The sequence below is a fragment of the Erigeron canadensis genome, chromosome 8 (genome assembly GCF_010389155.1).
Source record: "Erigeron canadensis isolate Cc75 chromosome 8, C_canadensis_v1, whole genome shotgun sequence".
Classification (NCBI taxonomy): Eukaryota; Viridiplantae; Streptophyta; class Magnoliopsida; order Asterales; family Asteraceae; genus Erigeron; species Erigeron canadensis.
In genome coordinates, this window is record NC_057768.1 from 13,802,078 (window position 1) to 13,827,958 (window position 25,881).

The window sequence follows — 25,881 nt, forward strand, 5'->3', positions numbered from 1 at the left end:
TCAACAAGGAAGTCGTCTTGGTTGCTCCAAGAAAAGGAGATGTATATCTTGTCGACTTCACTCCTATCAAAACTGATAGTGAGACTTGTTTCTTTGCTAAGTCAGCATCTAAGTTAAATTGGTTATGGCACAAGCGAATGTCGCATGTGAACTTCAAAACCATAAACTCACTGGCCAAAAAGAACCTTGTTCGTGGCCTTTCTCCTCTCTCTTTTGAAAAAGATAGACTATGTGGTGCTTGTGAAAAAGGCAAATGCCATAGAACAACTTTTAAAACTAAACAAGCCAACTCTGTTAAGGGTTGCTTTCACCTTCTTCACATGGACCTTTTTAGTCCAGTGAACGTCCAAAGTCTAAAGGGTAGCAAATACACTTTGGTAATTGTGGATGAATATTCACGATATACTTGGACAATCTTCCTAAATTCTAAGAGTGATGCTGCTGATGAGATCATCAAATTCATTAAGAAAATGGAAAATCTCAACAGCATAAGAGTCAAACAACTCAGAAGTGATCATGGCACTGAGTTTAGAAACCATACTCTTGAAACCTTTTGTGCTGATCAAGGGATCTCACAAAACTTCTCTTCCACTAGAACTCCTGAGCAAAATGGTGTTGCTGAAAGGAGAAATAGAACTCTTATAGAGGCAGCACGCACTATGCTCAGTGAGTCCTCTCTTTCAAATAGGTTTTGGGCTGAAGCAGTCAACACTGCTTGTCACACCCAAAATAGATGCCTCATTGTCAAAAGACATGACAAAACTGCATATGAAGTTTTGAGAGGAAAGAAACCTCAAATCAAATACTTTCATGTATTTGGATGTCCTGTCTTCATTCTTAATAATAAGGATCATTTAGGGAAATTTGATCCTAAAGCTGATGATGGTTACTTTGTTGGATACTCTTCTATAAGCAAAGCTTTTAGAGTATTCAACACTCGTCTTCAAAAAGTGGATGAATCAATTCATGTCACTTTTGATGAGAGCTCTTCAGCTCTTAAAGATATCCAGCCATCTTCCACTGAAGAAATCTTCAATGGGTTTAGTTACCCTCCTATGGAAGATGCTGACTCGTTTGAGGATGCTTCTTGCTCGTCTCCTGCTGATCAGCAACTCACTAAGGATAGTGAAGCTGATCCTGAGCTGGAGCAAGTTGCTGCTCATATCTATACGATTAAGCCAGTTAAGCCTATCTTAAGGTCAATCCATGCAGCATCAGCCAAACCTAGATCACTGGCTGATGATGTGCAAGTTAATGACACTGCTGATGAAGTGTTTCATGATGCTTCAGCTCACACTGAAGACATGGTGTCTGCTGAAGACCCCATTATTGAAACCTTAAATCAGCCAAATTGCTCTACCGATCAAGCTTCTCTTAATTCTTCAATTACCATTGATTTCTCCTCTTATTCTTCTGCTGATCCAATGCAAATATCTTCCGCTGCCCCTCTAGGTTCATCAAGTGTTCCATCACTTAAATGGACTTCTAGTCACCCGGCTCACCAGATTATTGGTGATCCTCAGCAGGGCATTGTGACTAGATCAGCGACAAGAAACACATGTCTATATGTTAATTTCTTGTCAATGATAACTCCTAAGAATATTGGAGAAGCCATGGTTGACCCATCTTGGGTTGCTGCCATGCAAGAAGAACTAACTCAATTCCAAAGACAACATGTTTGGTTCTTAGTTCCTTTTCCTCCTGGCAAAGAACCCATTGGAACTAAGTGGGTTTATAGGAATAAAATGGATGAAGGTGGAGTAGTTACTCGCAACAAGGCTAGGTTAGTTGCTCAAGGGTACCTTCAAGAAGAAGGAGTCGACTATGACGAAACCTTTGCACCAGTGGCTAGACTTGAAGCAATACGCTTATTCCTGGCACATGCTGCTTATCGAAACTTCACAGTATATCAAATGGATGTCAAGAGTGCCTTCCTAAATGGAAAACTCGAAGAAGAAGTTTATGTGGAGCAACCACCTGGTTTTGAAGATCTAACCAAGCCAAACCACGTCTATCGTCTTTACAAAGCATTGTATGGTCTTAAACAAGCTCCCAGAGCTTGGTATGACACCCTCTCTGAATTCCTTCTTTCTCATAAGTTTCAGCGAGGATCTATAGACTCCACCCTGTTTATCTATAGAAAGGGTGTTCATGTTCTCTATGTACAAATATATGTCGATGACATCATATTTGGATCCTCCAGTAAGAAACTTTGCAACAAATTTAGCTCACTAATGTCCTCTCATTTTGAAATGAGCATGATGGGTGAGCTAACCTTCTTCCTTGGTTTACAAATTCGCCAACTCACTGATGGCATCTTTATAAACCAAGAAAAATATATTCGAGACATGCTAGCCAAATTTGATATGACCAACATCACTACTAAGTCAACTCCCATGTCTCCTCCTAACAATCTCCATGCTGACCTTGATGGTAAGCATGTGAATCCCACATTATATCGTGGAATGATTGGCTCTCTAATGTATCTCACAGCTAGTCGTCCCGACATTATGTTTGCTACTTGCTTGTGTGCAAGATATCAAGCATCCCCAAGGGAGTCTCATCTTCTCGCTGTCAAACGTATCTTTAAATATCTCAAAGGAACCACCTCTTTAGGTCTCTGGTATCCCAAGGACTCTTCCTTTGACTTAGTTGCATACTCGGACTCTGACTATGCTGGTTGCAAGTTAGATAGGAAAAGTACAAGTGGTGGATGTCAACTGTTGGGGGGAGGCTAACTAGTTGGTCTAGTAAGAAACAGCATACAGTTTCCATATCCACTGCTGAAGCAGAGTATGTGTCTCCAGCAAGTTGTTGTGCACAAGTCCTTTGGATGAAAAACCAACTTGCTGACTATGACTTAAATTTTTCAAAGATCCCCATCATGTGTGATAACACAAGTGCCATTGCTATCACACATAATCCTGTTCAGCATTCCAAAACTAAACACATTGACATTAGGTATCACTTCATTCGTGATTATGTCATGAAAGGGGATGTTGAAATCTACTTCATTCCCACTGATGACCAACTTGCTGACATCTTCACTAAACCTTTAGATGAAAAGCGATTCAAGGATCTCGTCAGCCGGTTGGGTATGTTAAATGGTGATTTTACTAGTTCAACATGATCACTCATGTTTTACTGCCCATATTCCTTTTATGAAGATGAGCAGCGACTTCTTAAGTCAAAGTTATCAGCGAGCTCTTCCTTTTACTTGCTGATCCATGTTGCTTTGGGAAAAAGCAAAATAAAGGCAATGGAAAGCCAAAAGTTTTCATCTAGTCCAGCAGCAAACGGCTGCTGGTAAAGACGCCTAAAATCCGTTGATCCCTGATGCTTTGGGAAAAAGCATAACAAAAGTAATAGGGTGCTGAAAGTCCCTATCTAGTCCAGCAGCAAACGGCTGCTGGTAAAGACACCTAAAATCCGTTGATCCCTGATGCTTTGGGAAAAAGCATAATAAAAGTAATAGGGTGCTGAAAGTCCCTATCTAGTCCTGCAGCAAACGGCTGCTGGTAAAGACATCTAAAATCCGTTGATGGCTGACAATTTGCCAAAAATTGTTTAATATTCAATCAGCATCTACCTCTTTTATACAACCCTTCAGTGGATACCTCTAGATGTTTGAGTGTATTCCACTACGTATTTTTGTCAATATTATATTATATAAGTATCCCAAACGTTACCTCGATTTACTTTCAAGCATCCAAACTTACTGTCAAAGCAAACAACTATCTTGGATCTCAAGGAGTACCCAAGAATGTAGAAGGGTACTACTCTATGATGGATTTCATCATGGGGTGTGATGTCAGAAGGGCTCTGTACAGAGACCCTGGTGAGATGCCTCTTCATCTCTTACGTGAATATTGGTGGACTTGTACATATGATAAAGTAAATGATACTGTTACTGGTACGGTACTGAAGAGAAAGTACAGTATTGACATCACTGTCAACTCACTAAGGAAGGCTCTTCGCCTTCCTCAACAAACTGAAGAACGTCCATTCGTTGGTACAGTCCCAAACCAAGTATGGAAGGATTGGCTGGCGTCCATTGGATATGGTACAAATGTGGAGCCAGTGCAAGCTGTACACAGCAATCCTCAAAAGAAGTTCTTACCAGGGGTATGGAGGTTGTTGTTCACCCATGTCATACAGTGTCTGGGTGGAAACAGTGGCTCTTTCGATCAAGCCATTGCTGGCCAGATGCAGATCATTTATGCACTGGCACATGGACGTTTCTTGGACTTTGCAACAGTAATTTTTGAAGATCTTAAAGGCAAAGTCTCCATTAAAAATAGGTCAAGTTCAGTGCCTTTCTCTCGATTCCTCTCACTTATCTTCAAAAGTGAGTTGGGAAATGAATACATTATCGCTGGAGCAAATTACATCAACTCTCCAAGGATCGCCAACACTGTCTATAAGACTCCAGCATGCGATCCTGAATTATTTGAAGCAAAATATGCTGAACTCACTCCTGCTATGCATCAGGTACTACTTTCTGTCTATCCTTAGCAGTATGCACGTAACCCTGCTATGCATCAGGCACCCGGTTCCCATACCCCATTAAATTACTCTATTGTTGGTGCAAGTGAAGGTGTTGATGTGATTGAAGGAGAAAATGTTGTTGAAGGTGGTGTTGTTGCTGAACCACATGAAGAAACTATCATTGATGAAAACCCTGAAGGACCAACTGATCATATGAATGAGGGTGAAATGTGTGAAGTAGAAGGTGCTGGATCTGATGAGCTGGATGATGAAATGGTTGATGTTGAGGGAAGTGAATTTGAACTGGAAGAATTCACCATTGATGAATTCCAGCTGGACTCCTCCACCCATGCTGATGAACAAATTGCCAGTGACCTAGAGGAGGATGATGATGAGGACACTGCTGCTGATCCTAATGATAATGCAGTTGTCGCTCCTGAAATGGCTGCTGCTGATGTTAATGCAGCAGCCTCTATGGAAATTCAAACAGAAACATTTATGGAAACAAGCACTGAAGCTTTGGTTGATGCACCTGCTGGTAAATCCACACCAGCAGTGAGGGCACTTGATATGAATGCACTGAGGATGCCTTCCTTCAGCATGCCATCTTCCTTCCCAAGCATGTTTGAAAGCCAACCTGCTAACAAATCTGCCAATATTCTACTGACTGCCAAAGATCTGGGCATCGCCTACAATACTCACTCCTCTGAAAGGCTTGCCAGAATCGAAGAAACTCTGAATGACATATCCAAGGCTGCTCATCTAGCCATTGAAATAAAAGATACTGAAGATGATGCCTTGGTACGAACACTAAAAAGCTGGTATGTCAGGCAGCAGGAAAACAGTGCCAGCATCGAAAGCATCAAAGAAAAATCCATCTCCCTAGCTGCTGATCAAGAAAAACTGCGCACATCTCTCTCTTCTATCAAAAAGGATCAGCAGATCATTCTGGGGACAAGTCGATCGCTGTGCAAATCTGTAAACGCTACAAAAGTTATGGCTATGAAGGCATCCACCAGCAGCTCCTCAGTAGCTGCTGAAGTTAAAGAACTCGCTAATCTTGTCTCTCCACTTATCACCAAAGTGGAAGACAATGTCAAGGCTATTCATGCCTTGGATACTCGTGTGGCCAGTCTTCCTTCTCCTCAAGATTCATTCACTAAGGAAGATCGTAAGTGCCAGCAAAAGTTGGAAACAGAGGTTGCTGAGATTAAGAACCTGCTGACCCAACTTCTGAACAAGAAGGATGCCCCAGCAGCAGTGGTGGAGGTAGTTATCAATGATACTACCTCCAAGGGGGAGAAACTTGATGCTACTCTCTATGATCTTGTCTCTGAAGCAGTTAAGAAGGCTGCAAATGAGTTCATTGAAGAGACTGCTGACAAGATCATAGATGAAGATGACAACACGTGTACAGCCACCGAAACTAACAATAATGAAAGGGCAATAGTGGCTGTACAAGACGTGGAAAGCAATGTCGCTCCCCCTGCTGATGCTGAGGGGGAGACAAATACTGAGGGGGAGCGACAGTTAATGGTGATCGATGCTTCCCAAGAGGATACAGCTGCTAAAGAAGTCCTCAGCCCTCACATTACTGCAGCAGGTCAGGAAGCTGCCAGGCAAAAACTGTTAGAAAGAATGGGGGCTGAAGCTACGAGGGTTCCAGCCAGTAGAAGGCCAGAATATTATCTAAATGCTGACAATCTCTCCATCATCTCCCCAGCAGGCAATCAATTTCAAGTGATTGACATTCTCGCTTTAACTGCTGAGGGAAAAACTCAACAAGAGGCACTGGAGGAGCTTCATAGAAGAAAACTGAACGTAGAAAATGAAAAGAAAAGTTTAGAGCTCATTGCCAGTATGGCCCTCGCTGAAAAAGATGAGATGGATGGTGAGCAGAGAATGTTACTACTTACTGGTGGGCCTGAAGCGATGTATAGACAAAAACAAGCACATGTTGAGCAGATGATTAAGGAGAAGAAGGAAAGGTTTGAAAGGGAGAAAGCCAGGTGGTTGGGAATTATGGAGGAAAGAAAAAGGCCTGAAAAGATTATTGCTGTGGAGGTAAGAAAAGCTGCCATGGGTACGCTAACTAATTTGAAGTTCAGAAGGGAGGGTCTTCCCACTCCAGTAAAACTTGTGAATGTAAAGCTAAAGAATCTTGGGGTGTCTGAATGGTTTGAAGTATATATGTTGATCAAAGACAAGAAGGCTGCTAGCTATGATCACCTTCAAAACATGCTCAAGAAATTTTTCGAAAGGATTCTGGAGTATGAGACTAAGTTCAAGGAAGATCTTCCCCTTCTAAGAACTATATTTGGCACTCCAGTAGCTGTGTCTCAGACAGCAAGCAGAAGAGTTCCAAAAAGAAAGCATTCCAACAGACCTCTGCCTGCTGACCTTCCTCCAATTCCCACTGACTCTGGCTTGAATCTAAGGCTTCCTCCCAGGGCTCATTTTGAAGAAGGGAGGGTACTGGAACAACCTGCTGGCATCTTCTTCAACAATTTCGCAAATGATCAACTATTTTTTCGTCTTGGGGTGCCAGACCAGTAGTCAGCAGGATTGAAGAAGAACTGATGAAGCCCCACAGATTGAACGATCCAGTACTGAGGATAGCAAAGCAAGAAGAAGCATTTGAAATGGAAGCTGCTATGGCGTCCTCCAGCACTTTTAAGTCTGGGATTCGCTGACGAAGACTTGCTGGCTAACACACGTCGTCAGCAAGTCTCTAACAATTCACCAGCAACTAAAAAGACGTCTTCAGCAAGATGCATACTGACCTAAGTCTCTTGGCGGGAAATATTTAAACTACATAAAGACAAAAAGGTCACATGGTGGTTAGCTAACTGTAATTTGCCTTGAATGGTAAATGTACATGTTGGGACCAAAGCAAGGGTTCTCTCTCTCTCTTACCCGATTTGGTATAAAAGACAATAGGCACATGATTCAAGTACTATGAGCCAACTGGAAGTCGACAACCACCATCAAGTCACAATCAAAGCAGGCTGTGTTGACTCATGTCTTCCCCTATATAAAGCAACACAGCCTCATTGTGCTAAGTGTGTCTGGCCGTCTAAAAGTGTGTAATTGCTTATGTTTTTCTTATCTTCCTAGACTAAGCAACTATCTGTGTTCTCTTGTATTCTTGTAAGTCAAGTGTAAGATCAACCATGTATTCATCGTTTAATCAATGATACATATGATTATCCTTGCATTGATGTATTGCAATTGAACTTTACATTGTTCTTGTTGCTTATTTTCTTTCTTGTATTCTAAATTAAACATAAGTTGTGCAATCGTGGACCATCATATACGCAGAACTAGCATTAGCCTTCGACAACATTTCAACTACTGTGAATACGCAGAAACTACGTCGTCTATATTACCTATTGGAAGTGTGTATTTAAGATAATGTTTATACTGCTGTAAATACGTAGAAACACAATTATCTTAACTTCCCTTTGGAAGTACATTGAGTTAATATCTCAACTGCTGTTGAACGCAAAAACATTATTAACTCAATGACTCTTTACATGTTATGTCTAAAACCTGCAAAATACAAATAATAAACAAACATATAAACATAAATGGATCCCAATTGGCTCAACAATATATACCAAGGTAATATTATGGACAAACGGTAATTACAAGATAATTACAAGACTTGAACTTATAAATAAATATACTTCACATTATCTAGAATGCTCATGTCACTAAGAATCATGCACTAACAATGTTGAAGAAAAATTGAATCTTGTTGCTCAAGACAACCAACCCATCTCTTCAGTTGCTAAGAGAAGAAGAACTGGCGAAGGGCCATCTGTAAAAGTTCTTCTTCAGTTGTCTGCTTGTAATTCTTTGGATCCAAATCTTTCTTACCTATTTTGTTTAGATCCGAAATCTTATTTATATATATATAAATCAGTTATATCTATGTATATATATATATATATTTAGACCCGATTTTTGTACCTTATATATGTATATTTTCGCTTGTATAGTGTTCTTGGCATATAAACATACCCGAAATCTATATATCCGAAAACCCTTGAATCCGGAATGTTACACCTGAAAACTTTTGAAATCCGAGATGTTTGAGTCGAAATACTTTAGATCCGAATACTTATGAACCGAAATCTCCTAGATACGAATACTTTGGGCCGAAATCATTGTTCTTGGGTAAGACTTGTTGTGTTAATTTGTGATTTTGGGTTAGTATATGTCCTTATAACCAAAAATTGTATAGATCTGTGGGTAAATATGATTTTCGAGTGATTTTTGTTGATTTTGGATTAGATTTTGACTTGTTCTTGGTTATTTTGGTTAGATCCGACTTGTATTAGTGAATTTTGGTCTAAAAATGTGCTATTCGGGTCGGTCAAAGTCGGTCAAAGATGGTTAGAATTCGTTTTCTGATCGGTCAACGCCGGTCAAATCTGCTGGAATATGATTTTGAGTTCAAAAATCAGATTTGTTGTTAATTTGAGTTCTTTTGGTCAAAATTAGATTAAGTTATTGATTTAGTCAAAATTAGGGTTTCTAGTCAAAGTCAAAATTAAGTTTTCTGGTCAAGGTCAAACTTAAGTATTCTTGGTCGAAATTCAGATTTGGGTCCTTGTTAATTAGAACCATGTTTATAATTGGATCCATAATGATGTGAAATCGAAATAATATGGACATTCGGACTTTTGTGTATATATATGGATTAATTTAAAATGGACAATTATATATATATATACAAGAACTAATTTAATTTGAATATATTTATATATATATACTTATATAAATGCAAAAATTAAAGGACTTTGTAAAGACAATGTACAAATTATATGACTTTCCGGACTTAATATATTTTATAAAGACGTTCATACGAGGACTTGACGGGATATAAACAACAAAACGTGACATTATTAAACGAACTATTTTATTAGACAATTACAAGGACAAATAGACTATTCTATATATTATGACATTGATGAGACATAATGGCATTTCCTAAGACACTAGTATCGGACTTGGACGTGTGAAATTAAGTAAGTACTTACTGGATGACTTGTGGACAATGTAGGACTGTTGGACAGATATTGAGCTTGTTTCAGGTGTACTGGCTATTCCTGTTCTTGTTCGTTAACTTAGGGTACTTATACTTGTGCCTCTTTCAGGTGAGTTTCGTAGCCCCTCTTTTTACATGTTTTGGGGTGAAAAGTATATATATATATTTTTTTTCTTTTTAAACAGTTTTGTCGATTTCTGTTTATGTTCAATATTGAGCCTGTGCGTATAGAGTTACTTATGCCATTTGATGTGCTTCTGTCTTGTTGTATGTGTGTGATTATGTGTTTGTTGTTGTGCTTTATGACGTGCTTATTTGACGTGCTTTTTATGTATTGGAAACTTGAGGCTTTGAGACTATGGACTAAGGCAGGTACCGTAAGGCTAGACTTTGAGACATTGAGACTTTGAGTACTTTGGGTACATTGAGTACCTTGGACTATGAGACTTGTGACTTTGAGACTATGAGACTTGGACTTGAGACTTGAGTACGGTGACTTATATGGCGTAACTCTGCTCATTATATATTGAATAAATGCTTGTTTTTACTTAAAAGAATCGACAAAAGACTTCCTTCTTGACTAGACATTTTGACTAAAACCTACAAACTCACCAACCTTGTGTTGACACGTTTTAGTATACTTTTCAGGTACTCAGGCAAATCAGGAATAAGGACAGTCATGCTAGGACTGGACTTTGGAGACTAGAGCTCCTTTACTTTGTCAGACTTTAAGGCTACATGTCTTGGACTATCCCGTTTGTGGACTTGTTGTATTAAGATGTTCTAGCATCGTTATGACTTTGAACTCATGTTTTTGGGAATATATTTATTATATTCTATTTCATTTAATAGTATCTATGTAATTACATGTCATGCTGTACTTTTCATGACACCTCATGTTTCCGCCAACGGTAGGGTGTTACAAAATGGTATCAGAGCCTTGGATGTAGAGATTTAGGTGGAAAGGCCTAGACTATAACCTAAGAACCCCGTATAGCATTTACAATAGGAATCATAGATGCATTCTAGACGTGAACGTCACTTATATTTTGAGTTCATATCCTATTGAGACTTATTATCCCCGTGTTTATTTTGACCATGGATATCGATTGGTGACTGTGTACTTGTGGTGACTGTGTGCTTACGGTGTTATTGTAATTATTTATCTGTTTTAGAGCAAGATGAAGTGATGGCGCTAACTAGTATCGCATAACGATAATCATAGAAAAGTCTGATCAACTGTTCTATGATTACCGCCATGCCTTGCGACAGTTATTAACATCAGTGATTGCACTTGTAGTGAGAGTGTGGTAGCTACCCTGGGCTGTTTAATGGGTGTTGGTTAGGTGGAGGGTTAGCCGCTGGTACACCCTGTATACATACCGAGCCAATACCTAGAGAGCATACCAATACCGTGATTCGACCTTGCATTAGATGTACTAGGGGTGTGGAGGGTTAGCCGCTGGTACACCCTGTATACATACACCACTAGTGCAACGGATGTAGGTGTTAGATTCAGACCACATTTTAACTGCGATTTAGGGTTATATATTATTAGTATATATATGTATTGCATTGACGTGAACTGCATGATTAGTTTAAGTTCTAGATAGCACCCCTTAGACCGTAAGACGAGAGAGCTTGCTGAGTGTAACATGTGACATAGACATTGACATTTTCGAGCGTTTCTTCGCATCTAACGTTCTAGAGATATACTAACGTGTGTGGAATAACGGTAAGATGAAAGCTACTGCGAACGAAGACGATCGCCGCGGTTATTTAAGTCATCAATGTTGTACTGACACAAAATACCCGAAATGCGACGAAGGAAGGACCGATTTGTCATGAAGCAGAGAATGCCTGCTATGAGGAGGCAGTGAATAAGGAGACTAGTGAATACTATGCAGACGCTGATGAGAGAATTCGTATTGGGATTGTACTAAAAGAGCCTATAAGTGGTGACATATGTTGTTTTACTTACAAAAACTGTAACACCCCAACTAAGGCGGAAACACGAGATGCCACAGAACGACATGGTACAAAAGATTTAAATGTAAAACATCAACACAAGTTTTCAAATGACATTCAAATCCAAAAGATTACAAGTTCAAGATGACGTCTAATTCAATTACATAACCAAATTCATAATTAAAAGATCAAATGTTTGCAATACTTGTCCAACCATACAACAAACACATAGAATCCAAGATGCGGTCCTTGAAGCTACTTACAGCTCTAAACCTGAAAAGCATGAAGAAAAAAGTGTCAACTACAAGAGTTGAGTGAGTTCATAGGTTTTAACTAGCAACACATATATATAACCCAACCATATTCAAGGATAATGAGTCTTAAAATTTCCATGTATTCCTTCAAAAAATCATTTCTAAGCGTATGTTCAACTTATAATAACCAACATAATAATATCAATATCATCTAGCCACATGGGCATATTTCAAGTAAACTTTGATGAGTAAATGCTTGAGCCACTACTACTACCATTTTATCAAGTCCAACAATATATATATAATTCATTTCATAGCACAAGCTGTCAATCAAGTGTCGTATTAATAATAATAGGGTCGTGCCATGGAGACGACCATTCAAATTTAAGGTAGCTAGAACACCGCGTGGTCGGACTGGGAATGATGGTCGTCACAAAGGCAACCAAACATCCCACCGTTACACGTTGGGTGGGTGCACAAATCCTAGTTGCGCAACTATCTAACTACAGGCCTCCACTTTCGGAGTAAATAGTAGTGTACCGAAAGAAAACGGGTTGACAGAACTCAAGCTCATCATAAAACATTTATCACATTGAACATACGAAACAATTTGATTTCATAATCATATTATCAAGAATCATTTCATATATATGTATATAAGAGCAATTTTCATTTATATATCATGCTTTTCACCTCGATAGTTAAACACATAAAATAGTTTGAAAGGGGGCTATGACTCACTTGATTTGAGAGTGAAAGAGAGCTGATCAAAAGTGAGATCTTCGGCTAGTGGTGGCTTTCCTCAAGCAAGCCTAAACCATGGTATTCGAAATATGCACAACGTAAGTGTGTGTTGCATGACTAGTAAACTAGATCATGAGATGTATACTAGTAGACATGCCCATCTTTGGTTGTTGTTTAATTATGGAATTCAAGTACATTATGTTGTTCACCTCATTTGGTTGGAAGACATTTGGTAGTAAAGGTCATTCATACGATTTTGTTCGGTTATTGGAATTTCGGTAGTTTAACTTTGTTTTATATATATTTTCCATTGCATACTTTGTTTAATAACCATATTTGACATTTGTGTTCTTATAATATTAATGTTGATATATTTTACTGATTTATAATTATTTATTTACTTTAATATTATTTAATTAATTATTTATTTATTTTATTGATTTATTAATTAAATAATTCCTTATAATTACTTTTAAGTCCTTAAATTATCTCTAAAATTCATAGATAATTATAGATGGACTATCTACTAATTTCTAAGCCTTTTTATTTGTAATATTATGATTTTTATATTTATTTGTGCATTATTTCTATTTATTTAATAATAATGATTAGTTAGTGACTTTTACTTAATAATTTACTTTTAAATTGTATAGTTCTTGTTTCCTTGCTTACAATTATTTTTCCACAGTAGGTTTTGGTCACTTTTATCATTGGTTATGTAGCTTTGATCAGATTCATGGTTTATATAATTTATTAATTAATTTATATATCTTTTAATTACCATTTTAATTCATGAAATCATAGAAATTCTTACAAATCACCACAAGAGTTTTAGTCCGAAAATTCAAGGCCTTTTTGGCAACTTATATCAACACAAATTAATATTAATTCAACATCTCTTGTGTCTTGCTTAAATTTAGGACTTTATAATTAAAAATCGTTTACCGAAATAGTGATTTTAGCCTCATTTCTTAAGCTATAAAGGTACTTCAAAATGGAATTTCATTCTAACCTCAAATATTACAGTAAGTTCATCATATTTTGGTGGTTCAAGTCGTGATAGTGGTGGTGGTGTGATATGTGTAATTTTGTGCTTTCGGTTAGTGATTTATTGACCCGAAAAGGCGATTTTTGAGCTAATTCTTGCCATACATCAAGTGACTTGCATTTTATACATTTGGTATATCATATTTCCAGTAGGTTCGTCATAGATTTTATAAATTTTATACATTTGGTATATCATATTTCCAGTAGGTTTAATATTTTATAAATTTTTCCAGAATATTAACTTCAAGATTAACATATTTTTAGTTAATACAATTCTCTAACCATCTCATAATCCAAACAACAATCCAACCTTCTTAAATCTAACATGCATGCACTTAAATCAATACTTTTTAACATAAATCTTTATCCATCTCCAATCCATCAACATGAAAACATATTTTTATGAAATATTCCAGAAATATATGTACAAATATTATATAAAATATGTTCATCTTTTTATATAAAAAGTTACTTTACAAACTATCAACACACATCAACACTTTTTGATACAAACTTTTATGGATCTATCAATATAACATCAAATACATATTTTTTTTTTATCAAATTTTCCAGAAAATATTTCTTCATAATATACATTAATATGACCATCTTTCACAAGAAAAACCATATCAAAAGCTATATAATATATATTTACACTTTTGGGTCTTTAACTAGTTGAATCCTTGGATCTTTCTTCATGGATTCAACATGCATGAGCATGGAAAGAAAGATCCTATCAACTTTGCCCTCATCAAGTGCATATTCAAAAGCAAACATAAAGAAAACATAACCTTTTGATAAAACCTTTTTAATATGAACATAAACAAGATTAAACTAGTTAAGAGATGAAGATATATACCCTTGATGAACACTTTTGAAGATGGAAAATGTGCAGAAATTTCGTGACCCAAAAAGCTCCAAATAACCCTTGTTTCAACCTCAAAACAACCCTTAATCCTTAGCTTAATGTAACCCTTACTTAAACCTAGAAGTTTCTTATTATTATTGTTGATTAAACTTGAGTTTTGACCTTGTTTCTTACTCTTTTTTTATAAATCCGAAAATATGGAAGAAAAAAGATGAAGGAGAAGAGTTTTGAGAAAGAGAGAGAGTTATGTGTGTGTATGGGAAGTGCAAATGTAATTATGATGGAGTGAAGGTTGAGTATAAAGAGAATAAAAGAGTTGGATGAATTTTAATTGGGTGTAGTGTGTTGGGAATAGGGGGGAACGGTTTTGGGGTTGTAATATGGAAGGGAATTTTGAATTTTTCTGTATGTGTATGAATGCATGTAATGTACTATAGGTGTTGGTGCAAGTATATGTGACTAATGTACTTGTTAGTGGTCCAAAGTAGTCCATATACAATCCATATACCCATGTGGCCGTAGCTTTTGCATGTATTTATATATATATATTCATTTTTTTTTTTTTACTTAAGTCTTGTCATAAATTTGTACTTCTTTGGACATATATGTATACTTAGTATGGTTGTTCAAGTACTTTTAGGTACATATTTGTTTATATATTTTTGAGATGGTCACCTTATTTTTGTGTCATATTTAATTAAATTGGCTTGGTGATTAAATTGTTGGACATTTATAAGGATTTTTGATTGTTATCTCAACTTGTGAGACTTATATTATTATTTATAATTTGATTAAATATTAATTAAAATTTTTGTTCAATGGTAATTTATTAAATTGAATTTAACAATAATAATAGCTTTAGATTGCAAATTTAGGAGCATTATCTACTAGCTCGAAGTATAACTATGGCTTGCGGGAACATAGACAACCTAACTAGCACGTATATAATATTAAAAAGTAGGGTTGTTACAAAAACTTCAAGGATTGTTGTGTGCAAGATGATGACGACAAAGGTGGAGCAGTCGAGTTTATTCAGTGGTTAGATAGATGGAAGCTGTGATTGGCATTAGTGGGTGTACCCTTGTTCAGAGGGTTATGTGACAGATTTCGTTACTTGGGATGCGCTGTCTTGGTGGAATGGTCAGTGTCGAGCCAGAGGGAAAGTAATGGCCAAAGCGAGGCAATGTTAAAATTTTAAGGAGTTGTTGACCAAAAAATTCTGTATGGCAACTAAACTAATAAGATTATGGCGAGAACTTTTGGAGCATAAGATGATTAGTGCTGATCATGTTGGTTACGCTACACGTTTCAATGAGTTGTTAAGGCTTGTTTCATATTTGGTTAATCCCGAGAACAAAGGAATCGAAAAAGTATCTTCGTAGGTTGACCCCACAAGTTAGGTCGACTATGTCTGTAGTTTGTCCGCTTACCTTAGAAGAGGTTGTAATGAGATCTGAGGTTGTGACTGATGAGTTGGTTTAGTATGTTAGGCGACAGGTTCAGGTGGAAGTTCATCCTAATCAATTACAGATTGTTGGACCTGTCAAAATAAAGGCGATCAAGTTCAAGTTGCTAGAGGTCGTACTTACGTACTAAATGCAACAGAGACTTGTAACGATTCGATTGTGCTACAAGATACTTCTTTTGAATGATCTTGATGCTACTATTCTTTTGACTTGAGGGCTGGTTATAGTTTTGTCGCGACTAGTTTCGTTTCCTTATGGAATATTAGACCGAGTCTTACGTATATATATATGTATATATATATATATTGACGTACAAATGGTTGACTGAGAGCTAGTCAGAGTAGACCGAGTCATTTGTTCGTGCACATTAGTTCTTAATGACTATGCTTTCTTTATTGATTTAGTACTTATTGAAAAAGAGAGTTTTGACGTTATTGTTGGTATGGACTGGATGTCTTTGGTCGATGTGACAATACTATGTAGTACAAAAATTATTAGAATTCCCTTATAACTTTTGATTCAGAAGATCAGGTTTCAAAAGGGTTGTAACTTTCACCATTTCCTTATCTTTTTCATGGTTTATGAGGAATCGACGCTAAAGTTTTTCTACATAACCCATTTTCTCATCCTTACCTATTGGCGAGATACTAGACGTTCAGAGCGAGAGGTCTGAGCCTTTTTAGGGTTGTGTCATGAGTGCATCTGTTAATGAGGTTGGCTTGACTAATGTCCCCGTCTTTCTTGACTATCAGGATGTTTTACCTGATAATTGACCCGACTTTACCTCCGTCTTCACAACTTAATTTTCGTATTAGTCTTGTCCCTAACGCGGCTCCTATAGCAGAAATCCCCTTGTAGACTAGCAAGAACTGAATTACAAGAATTGGCCACACAATTAACTTCTGGACAAGGGATCTATTAGACCTAGTTAGTCACCGGGAGGAGCACTGGTTCTATTCGTCAAAGAGAATGATGGTTCATTTCGTATGTTTATCGAATATCGTAAGCTGAATATATTAACAGTTAATAATCGTTATCCCCCTTCCTAGGATTGATGATCTATTTGACCAGCTCCAAGGTGCAAAGTGTTTCACAAAGATTGACTTACATTCAGAATATCATCAATTACGTGTACATGTGTACGACATACCAAAAACCACTTTTATGACAAGATACAGACGATTCGAATTTACAGTGATGCCCTTTGGAGTAACTAACGCTCCGGCAATGTTCATGGACTTGATGAATAGAGTGTGTTGACCGGATTTGGACAAGTTTTATTATTGTGTTTATCGACGACATTCGAATTACTCAAAGACAAAAGAGGAAGATACTGAACACTTGAGAAAGGTACTAGAATTGTTGAGGAAAGAAAAACTGTATGGAAAGTTCTCTAAATGTGGATTCTGGCGGAATGAAGTACACTTTTAAGGCATGTTGTGAGCAAGGATGGAATAGATGTAATGTAGATTCTAGCAAGGTTAATTCAGTTTAGAAATAGAGAACGCCAGAGACGCCGACTGAGGTTAGACAGTTCCTTGGTCTGGCGGGTTATTATTGAAGATTCATCGAATATTTTTCTAAGATTACGTTGCCGCTAACGCAATTGACATAGAAAGACAGACCGTATGCTTAGGGTGAGAAACATGAAAAAGAGTTTCAGATTTTGAAGGATAGGTTGTGTAATGCACCGATTTTGAGTCTGCTATAAGGATCAAATGATTTTGTAGTGATTGCGATGCATCGTGTTAAGGATTAGAATGTGTACTCATGCAAAAGGGAAAAGTGATCAGGTACACTTCGCGACGCTTAAAGGTTTATGGGATGAACTACACAACTCATGATTTGGAGTTAAGAGTAGTGGTTTTTGCATTAAAGTGCTGGAGGCACTAGTTGTATAGAATCAAGTGTCTAATCTACACGAATTACAAAAGTCTACTGCATATAGCAGCAAGATCTGAATATGATGTAAAAGAGATGGCTTGAGTTACTTAGTGTCTACGATTGTGACATTCGTTATCACATAAGTCGTAAGGAAAGAATTAGGCCTAGACGAGTACGTGTTGTGAGTATCAAAGTGCAAAGAAGTGTTAGATATCAGATTATAGAGGCACAGTCAGTGGTTGCTAGTGTTGAAGAGCTTATTAAGAAGGAATTAAGAGACGATAACGGCTTGTATTTTGTAGACAGACTATGGGTTCCTTTCACTGGTGATTTGAGAACATTAACCATGAATGAAGCTCATACTTCAATGTATTTGATACATCCGGGTGCTGATTAGGTGTACTATGACTTGCGTGAGTTGTATTGGTGGGCCGACATGTAGAAGGATGTTGCTGAGTTTGTAAGTCGATGCTTGAGGTGTTTATGAGTGAAAGCAAAACATCAGAAGCCTGCTGGATTAGTCACACAATTAGAAATCCCTGAATGGAAGTGGGATTGTGTGACTATGGATTTCATTACAAACTACCCAGGACAAAGGAGAGTCGTGATATGATATGGGTGATAGTTGATAGATTGACAAAGTCTGCTCATTTCTGGGCCATTCGTGAAAAAGGACCCTACCAAGAAATTGGTGAGAAAGTATGCAAAGGAAGTCGTGTCGAAGCATGGCGTACCGGTTTTGATTATTTCGGACAAAGATACTTGTTTTAATTCTCAATTCTGGCGATGGTTTCAGAAGGCCTTTGGGACTAGAATAGATATGAGTACGGTGTACATCCTCAATCCGATGATCAGAGTGAATGTACAATTCAGACTTTAAAAGACATGTTGAGAGCCTATGTCCTAGACTTTGGAGGTAACCAGGATGACCATCTACATTTGATAGAATGTTCTTACGATAATTGTTATCACGTGAGTATTAATATGGCACCTTTCAAGGCATTGTATGGACGGAAATGTAGATTGCCTGTCGCGTGGTCCAAATTTGGTAATAGTCGGTTGGTTAGGCCAGAACTAGTTGAAGAGACTATTGAGAAAGTAATTCAGATTAAAGAGCGACTTAGATTAGCACGTGAACGTCAAAAGAAATAGACCTTTGGAGATCTGTGTCAAAGATCGTATACTCCTTAAGGTTTCCCCGTGGAAAGGTGTTGTCAGATTCGTCAAGAGTGGAAAGCTCGGACCATGATATATCAGACCATTTGAGGTACTGGAAATAGTTGGTAAGGTAGCCTATCGGTTGAGACTCTTGGAAGAGCTTTAGAGAGTTCACGACGCGTTTCATGTGTCGCATCTTCGAACATGTCTAGCTGAGGAGGAACGTCATGTGCCTTTGGACGAAAAACCGGGTTGCCAATAAGTTGAATTTCGTTGAAGAGCCTTTAGAGATTGTGGATCACAAGGTGCAGGAACTAAAGAAAACCAAGTATACACTTGTCAAGATTCGTTAGAATACAAAGCGAGGACCCGAATATACTTGGGAACAGGAAGACCATTTCATGACAAAATACCCCCAATTGTTTAATGGGACTAGTGCGAGTTGAATTTCGGGACGAAATTCTTTTAACGGGGTAATCCTGTGACAACCGTCATCTGAGCGTATTTTCCGAAGTACTTTTCCGGTCGTTTTAGTACGTTTCGTTTATTTACGTCATTAGACTTTAAGACCTTATCAATGTAATAAGTGGATTTGTACTTTATTCGGGCTTTATGATTATTTAGATTTTGGAAAAATTGTGCGAGGACTCGAGAACAGGAGAAATACTAGTTGTCTTGTGAAAATGCCAAAATAAATAAAACACTTAAAATTAAATCAATTAAAGATTTAATAAGTAAATATAGACATGTTTATATCCATTAAAAAGCTATTGAAAAGTTACATTTAAATAAGTCGACAAAATGTTTTAACGGGCTTTGGGTTTCTTAAAATGTCGGGTTAAGCCATAATTTAAAAAAAAAAAAAAAGAAAAGTCAAGTCAAGGAAGAGTAATTAGGTTAAAGGGGTATAAAAACAAAACAAAACCCTAATATCCTAACCCTAACTCCTCACTTCTCTTCCCTCCCTCTCCTAGCCGCCCATCATTTCTCTCTCTCTCTAATTTCGGTTTCTAAAACCGGCCACCACCATCCTCCATCAGATTCCGGCCGGCCACCGTCAAACCACCACCAAACCACCACAGATCTTCATATTTTTTTTCATTTTCTTCAAAGATCATGGTAAGTTATGGTTGGAAATGGTTGTTTATCATTAAAAATCACGAAATCTATACATATATACATATAAATCGGCCATCTTTATTCCTCTCTCTCAAAACCGAATCTGCCACCATCCACGACCATAAACCGCCGTCGAACCACCATCGGCTACCACATTTTTCTTTAAGTTTATTCCTTTCTTTTATAATTTAAGCAAGTATTGCATACATCGTTGTATCTAGATGGTTTTTCTTCATCAAAAGTCATGTTTTCTTCTAAACATATATATATATTCGGCCTGATATTTTATATAAACATTTGGATCCAAATCTTTCTTACCTATTTTGTTTAGATCCGAAATCTTATTTATATATATATAAATCGGTTATATCTATGTATATATATATATATATATTTAGACCCGATTTTTGTACCTTATATATGTATATTTTCGGTTGTATAGTGTTCTTGGCATATAAACATACCCGAAATCTATAGATCCGAAAACCCTTGAATCCGGAATGTTACACCCGGAAACTTTTGAAATCCGAGATGTTTGAGTCGAAATACTTTAGATCCGAATACTTACGAACCGAAATCTCCTAGATACGAATACTTTGGTCCGAAATCATTGTTCTTGGGTAAGACTTGTTGTGTTAATTTGTGATTTTGGGTTAGTATATGTCCTTATAACCGAAAATTGTATAGATTCGTGGGTAAATATGATTTCCGAGTGATTTTGTGTTGATTTTGGATTAGATTTTGACTTGTTCTTGGTTATTTTGGTTAGATCTGACTTGTATTAGTGAATTTTGGTCTAAAAATGTGGTATTCGGGTCGGTCAAAGCTGGTTAGAATTCGTTTTCTGATCGGTCAAATCTGCCGAAATATGATTTTGAGTTCAAAAATCAGATTTGTTGTTAATTTGAGTTCTTTTGGTGAAAATTAGATTAAGTTATTGATTTAGTCAAAATTAGGGTTTCTAATCAAAGTCAAAATTAAGTTTTCTGGTCAAGGTCAAACTTAAGTATTCTTGGTCAAAATTCAGATTTGGGTCCTTGTTAATTAGAACCATGTTTATAATTGGATCCAAAATGACGTGAAATCGAAATAATATGGACATTCGGACTTTTGTGTATATATATATGGATTAATTTAAAATGGACAATTATATATATATATATATATACAAGAACTAAGTAAGTACTTACTGGATGACTTGTGGACAATGTTAGACTGTTAGACAGATATTGGGCGTGTTTCAGGTGTACTAGCTGTTCCTGTTCTTGTTCGTTGACTTAGGGTACTTATACTTGTGCTTCTTTCAGGGGAGTTTCGTAGCCCCTCTTTTTACATGTTTTGGGGTGAAAAGTATATATATTTTTTTTCTTTTTAAACAGTTTTGTCGATTTCTGTTTATGTTCAATATTGAGCCTGTGCATATAGAGTTACTTATGCCATTTGATGTGCTTCTGTCTTGTTGTATGTATGTGATTATGTGCTTGTTATTGTGCTTTATGACGTGCTTTTTATGTATTGGAAACTTGAGGCTTTGAGACTATGGACTAAGGCAGGTACCGTAAGACTTTGAGACATTGAGACTTTGAGACATTGAGACATTGAGACCAGACTTTGAGACATTGAGACCAGACTTTGAGACATTGAGACTTTGAGTACTTTGGGTACATTGAGTACCTTGGACTATGAGACTTGTGACTTTGAGACTACGAGGCTTGGAGTTGAGACTTGAGTACTGTGACTTATATGGCGTAACTTTGCTCATTATATATTGAATAAATGCTTGTTTTAATTTAAAAGAATCAACAAAAGTCTTCCTTCTTGACTAGACTTTTTGACTAAAACCTACGAACTCACCAACCTTGTGTTGACACGTTTTAGTATACTTTTCAGGTACTCAGACAAATCAGGGATAAGGAGTGTCATGCTTGGACTGGACTTTGGAGACTAGAGCTCCTTTACTTTGTCAGACTTTAAGGCTACATGTCTTGGACTATCCCGTTTGTGGACTTGTTTGTATTAAGATGTTCTCGCATCGTTATGACTTTGATCTCATGTTTCTGGGAATATATTTATTATATTCTATTTCATTTAATAGTATCTATGTAATTCCATATCGTGCTGTACTTTTCATGACACCTCATGTTTCTGCCAACGGTGGGGTGTTACATTCACTCCTGTCCAGATCTAGTCTACTGAAGAATATTCTCACTGAAGACAAAGTCTGAAGTCTGAAGAAGAAGACTGACATGTGGCGGAGCCCACTGGCAGACTTACCAGATCAACAACTGGAGTCGTTGTCAGTGTTCTAGACCTTACAAGTCTGAACACTGATTACGAGGAATTGACTTTATGCCTTTACACGCTTTTACCCGGATATTTCTTTTGTCCCTTGTAAAGCTTATACACGCGTGTAAAGGTGGTCGGTTAAAGGGTGACAAGTCACTATCAATGTGACTTTATCCTTGTACTTTTAGTATTGCATTTAAGGAAAATACCTAAGTTCCTTAAATGCTCCCAACCACATTTGTACGGGAAAATAATCACTGTAGAGATTATTTGGCCTATAAATACCAAGTCATTTTTTCTGCTCAAATTACTTTTGCAATTTGGTGAACTTGCCTAAATACTCTCGATCTAAACAGTTATACTTCACAACTTTAAGTATTTCGATCAAGGAGATTATTTAGCAAGTATAGATCACTTGTTATTCATAAGGTTGTTTAGATACTTACTTTGGTATTATCTAGGTTCCGCAACAACCTTGTATTTTGTTTATATATCAATAAATAAAATACGCATTGAAAATTACTTTCGTGTTCCACCTTTATTTAACTTGCTTATTTATTGCTTAAGTCTTGTATTTACTTAATTATGTTCTTGCATTTATATTTACGTAAATACTAGTCCTCATCTAGTGCATACTTGACTTGTTGTATTTTACACTCGTGGGTTAAACCATTGGTGAGGGACTTCACAATTGGTATCAGAGCAGGTCGCTAAAATAATTGCTAGATATGCTATTAACTGATGGCATTCCCGGAAAATACACAAGGTGTTGGATCTGACTCTGATGAAACTAATGCTAATGTTGACCCTCCAGTTTCACCTCGTAATGTTAACAATAATCCACCACCTCCTCCCTCTCATGTTTCTCCACATGTGCATGTGCATTATTCCAATACTCCCTGTCCCAAATTCAGTGGGATTGATGAGGAATTTAGTACGTGGAAAGATCATCCTACTGATCAAATTATTGGAGATCCACAAGCCGGAGTAACTACTCGTACTTCAGTAAATGAGTGTCTTGTTGCACTTTCTCTCAGCAACATTGAACCCAAAACTGTCTCTGAAGCTCTTCGTGATCCAGAGTGGGTTAAGGCAATGCAATAAGAACTCGCACAGTTTGAAAGACTGAAAGTATGGAGATTAGTTCCAAATCCGAGAAAAGATGATCCAATAGGCACTAAGTGGATTTTCAAGAACAAAAAGGATGAGAATGGAGTGGTAGTAAGGAACAAAGCTCGACTTGTTGCAAAGGGTTATTGCCAACAACCTGGTGTTGACTTCGACGAAACTTTTGCTCCAGCTGCAAGAATGGAGGCCATTTGGATTTTCTTAGCTTATGCCGCATTCCAAAACTTCATTGTGTTTGAAATGGATGTGAAGACAGCTTTCTTGAATGGTGACCTCAAAGAAGAAGTTTACGTTGAACAACCAGAAGGTTTTATTGATTCTAAAAGGCCAAACCATGTCTACAGGTTAAACAAGGCTCTCTACGGTCTTAAGCAATCAACCCGTGCATTGTATGATTCCTTAACTACTTTCTTATTAAGAGGTGGCTTTACCAAAGACACAATTGACCCTACCATGTTCATTCGCAAACAAGGTAAGCGTGTTCTTCTTGTCCAAATATATGTTGATGACATTATCTTTGGGTCAACCAGTCAAATATTTTGTCGAAACTTTTCATCTCTTATGGTTAATCATTTTGAAATGAGTATGATTGGGGATATGAACTACTTTTTGGGTCTTCAAATCAAACATCTACCAAATGGTATTTTTATATCACAAGGTAAATACATAAATGACATGTTGAAAAAGTTTGATATGACTTCATGTTCTTCAATTTCTACCCCAATGGCTGCTAGAACAAACATAAATACTGATAAAAATGGGAAACCATTTGACCAAAAGAGATATAGAAGTATGATTGGTTCATTGTTGTATCTTACAGCATCTCGCACAGATATAATGTTTGCAACATGTATGTGTGCTAGGTATCAAGCTGCTCCAACTGATTTACATTTTCAAGCTGTGAAACGAATATTTCGTTATCTGGAGGGTACACCCAATTTAGGTCTCTGGTATCAAAGGGATACTGGATTCAATCTAACTGCTTATTCAGATGCAGATCATGCAGGTTGTAAGCTTGATCACAAGAGCATTTTCGGTACTTTACAGTTTTTAGGTGATAAAATTGTGAGTTGGTCTTCCAAGAAACAGAATTGTGTGTCACTATCAATGTCTGAAGCTGAATATGTGGCTATGGCTAATTTTATTTATTTCAAAGACGCTTACATATACTCTGTATGTAACCCGCTCTTCAAATACTTTATTTAAAGTTATCAAATTTTAAATCTTCATGAATTATTCATTTTTAAGATTCTGTTGTTATACATATAGATTGATATAAGAAAACAATGAATCGAACGCCTTTGCGTACTTCCAAGTGATGTTATATCAAGATGTATGTGTCATAGCAGTTGATTGCTTTCAAAACAAGTTTGCTTAAATGTTTTATTGCATCCAACTTGTTGATGTAAGATGCGAAGGATCGAACGCCTTTGTGTACTCCCTAGCATTCTTATTATTAACATTGTTGATGAAGCAAAACTTTGTGTTTCTCAATTGAAAAATCTTGTTCACGTTAGACTCTCAAACTTTTTTGTATATACCACAACCAAGATTTTACTCTTTTTGATTTCACTAAAACCAATTTTTGTTCTACCTTTCTATGAAAAACATTTTGATCTATTCTTGCATAGATTAAGGGGGAGTTTGTGATTTCAAAACTTTCAAAACTTCAAATGTATTTTAAATCGTTTCATACGCACGTTTGATGTTTTTCAAAAATGACTTTTCATCAATTGAAGTTCGGTGATTAGTTTGGACATGAGCGATTCGTTCACTCCATGAACTTCATCATCGCCGATGAGTTCTAACCCCGAAGTATTCAATTCTTTCATGAGATTGTAAGGGTATTTTGAGTGATGATGGTTTCGTGCAAATAGGTTGGAGGGAGTAAATTCGAAAAGTGAGAGGTTAAGGTGATATGTTGTGAGAAAAGGATTAAAAGAAATCATACCCTTCCCTAAATTCTCAAATCGCCGGGTTAAACACATTTATATCGGATGTCATTTGTTGATATCTTGATAAAGACTTCATGAACCCAGTGAAGCGATGCACATCTTTACCTAACCACTCAAGTGTTTCTTAACAAATACTTGTTTCATTTCTCACGGAGATTTCACATTTCTATTGACTCTTCATTTGGAAGATGTTGATATTGAATAAGGGCGACATTCTGCTCCAGTCCCCGACTTCATTTGATCACGTTGTGTCTACAGCTATCTTGATTGATCATTAACTTGATCATTATTCATTTCCTTAAGACACATTCGAGTCATATCTTTGTGATATCATTGTTTATGTATGTGATATAGCCGGAACATTTGTAGTGATATCTTAATTGATATTCCACGATGATCAAATAGAAATCCTACCAATGCTAACATCTTTTCCAACTTTGAACGTAGGTCTCATAATTAC

At 36.9% G+C, this 25,881-nt stretch overlaps 1 pseudogene; it reads left to right on the top strand.

Moving 5' to 3' along the window:
• Nucleotides 1-1,055: 1,055 nt before the first annotated feature.
• On the top strand, nucleotides 1,056-3,046 carry LOC122610284 (annotated as a pseudogene).
• The last annotated feature ends 22,835 nt before the right edge of the window (nucleotides 3,047-25,881 follow it).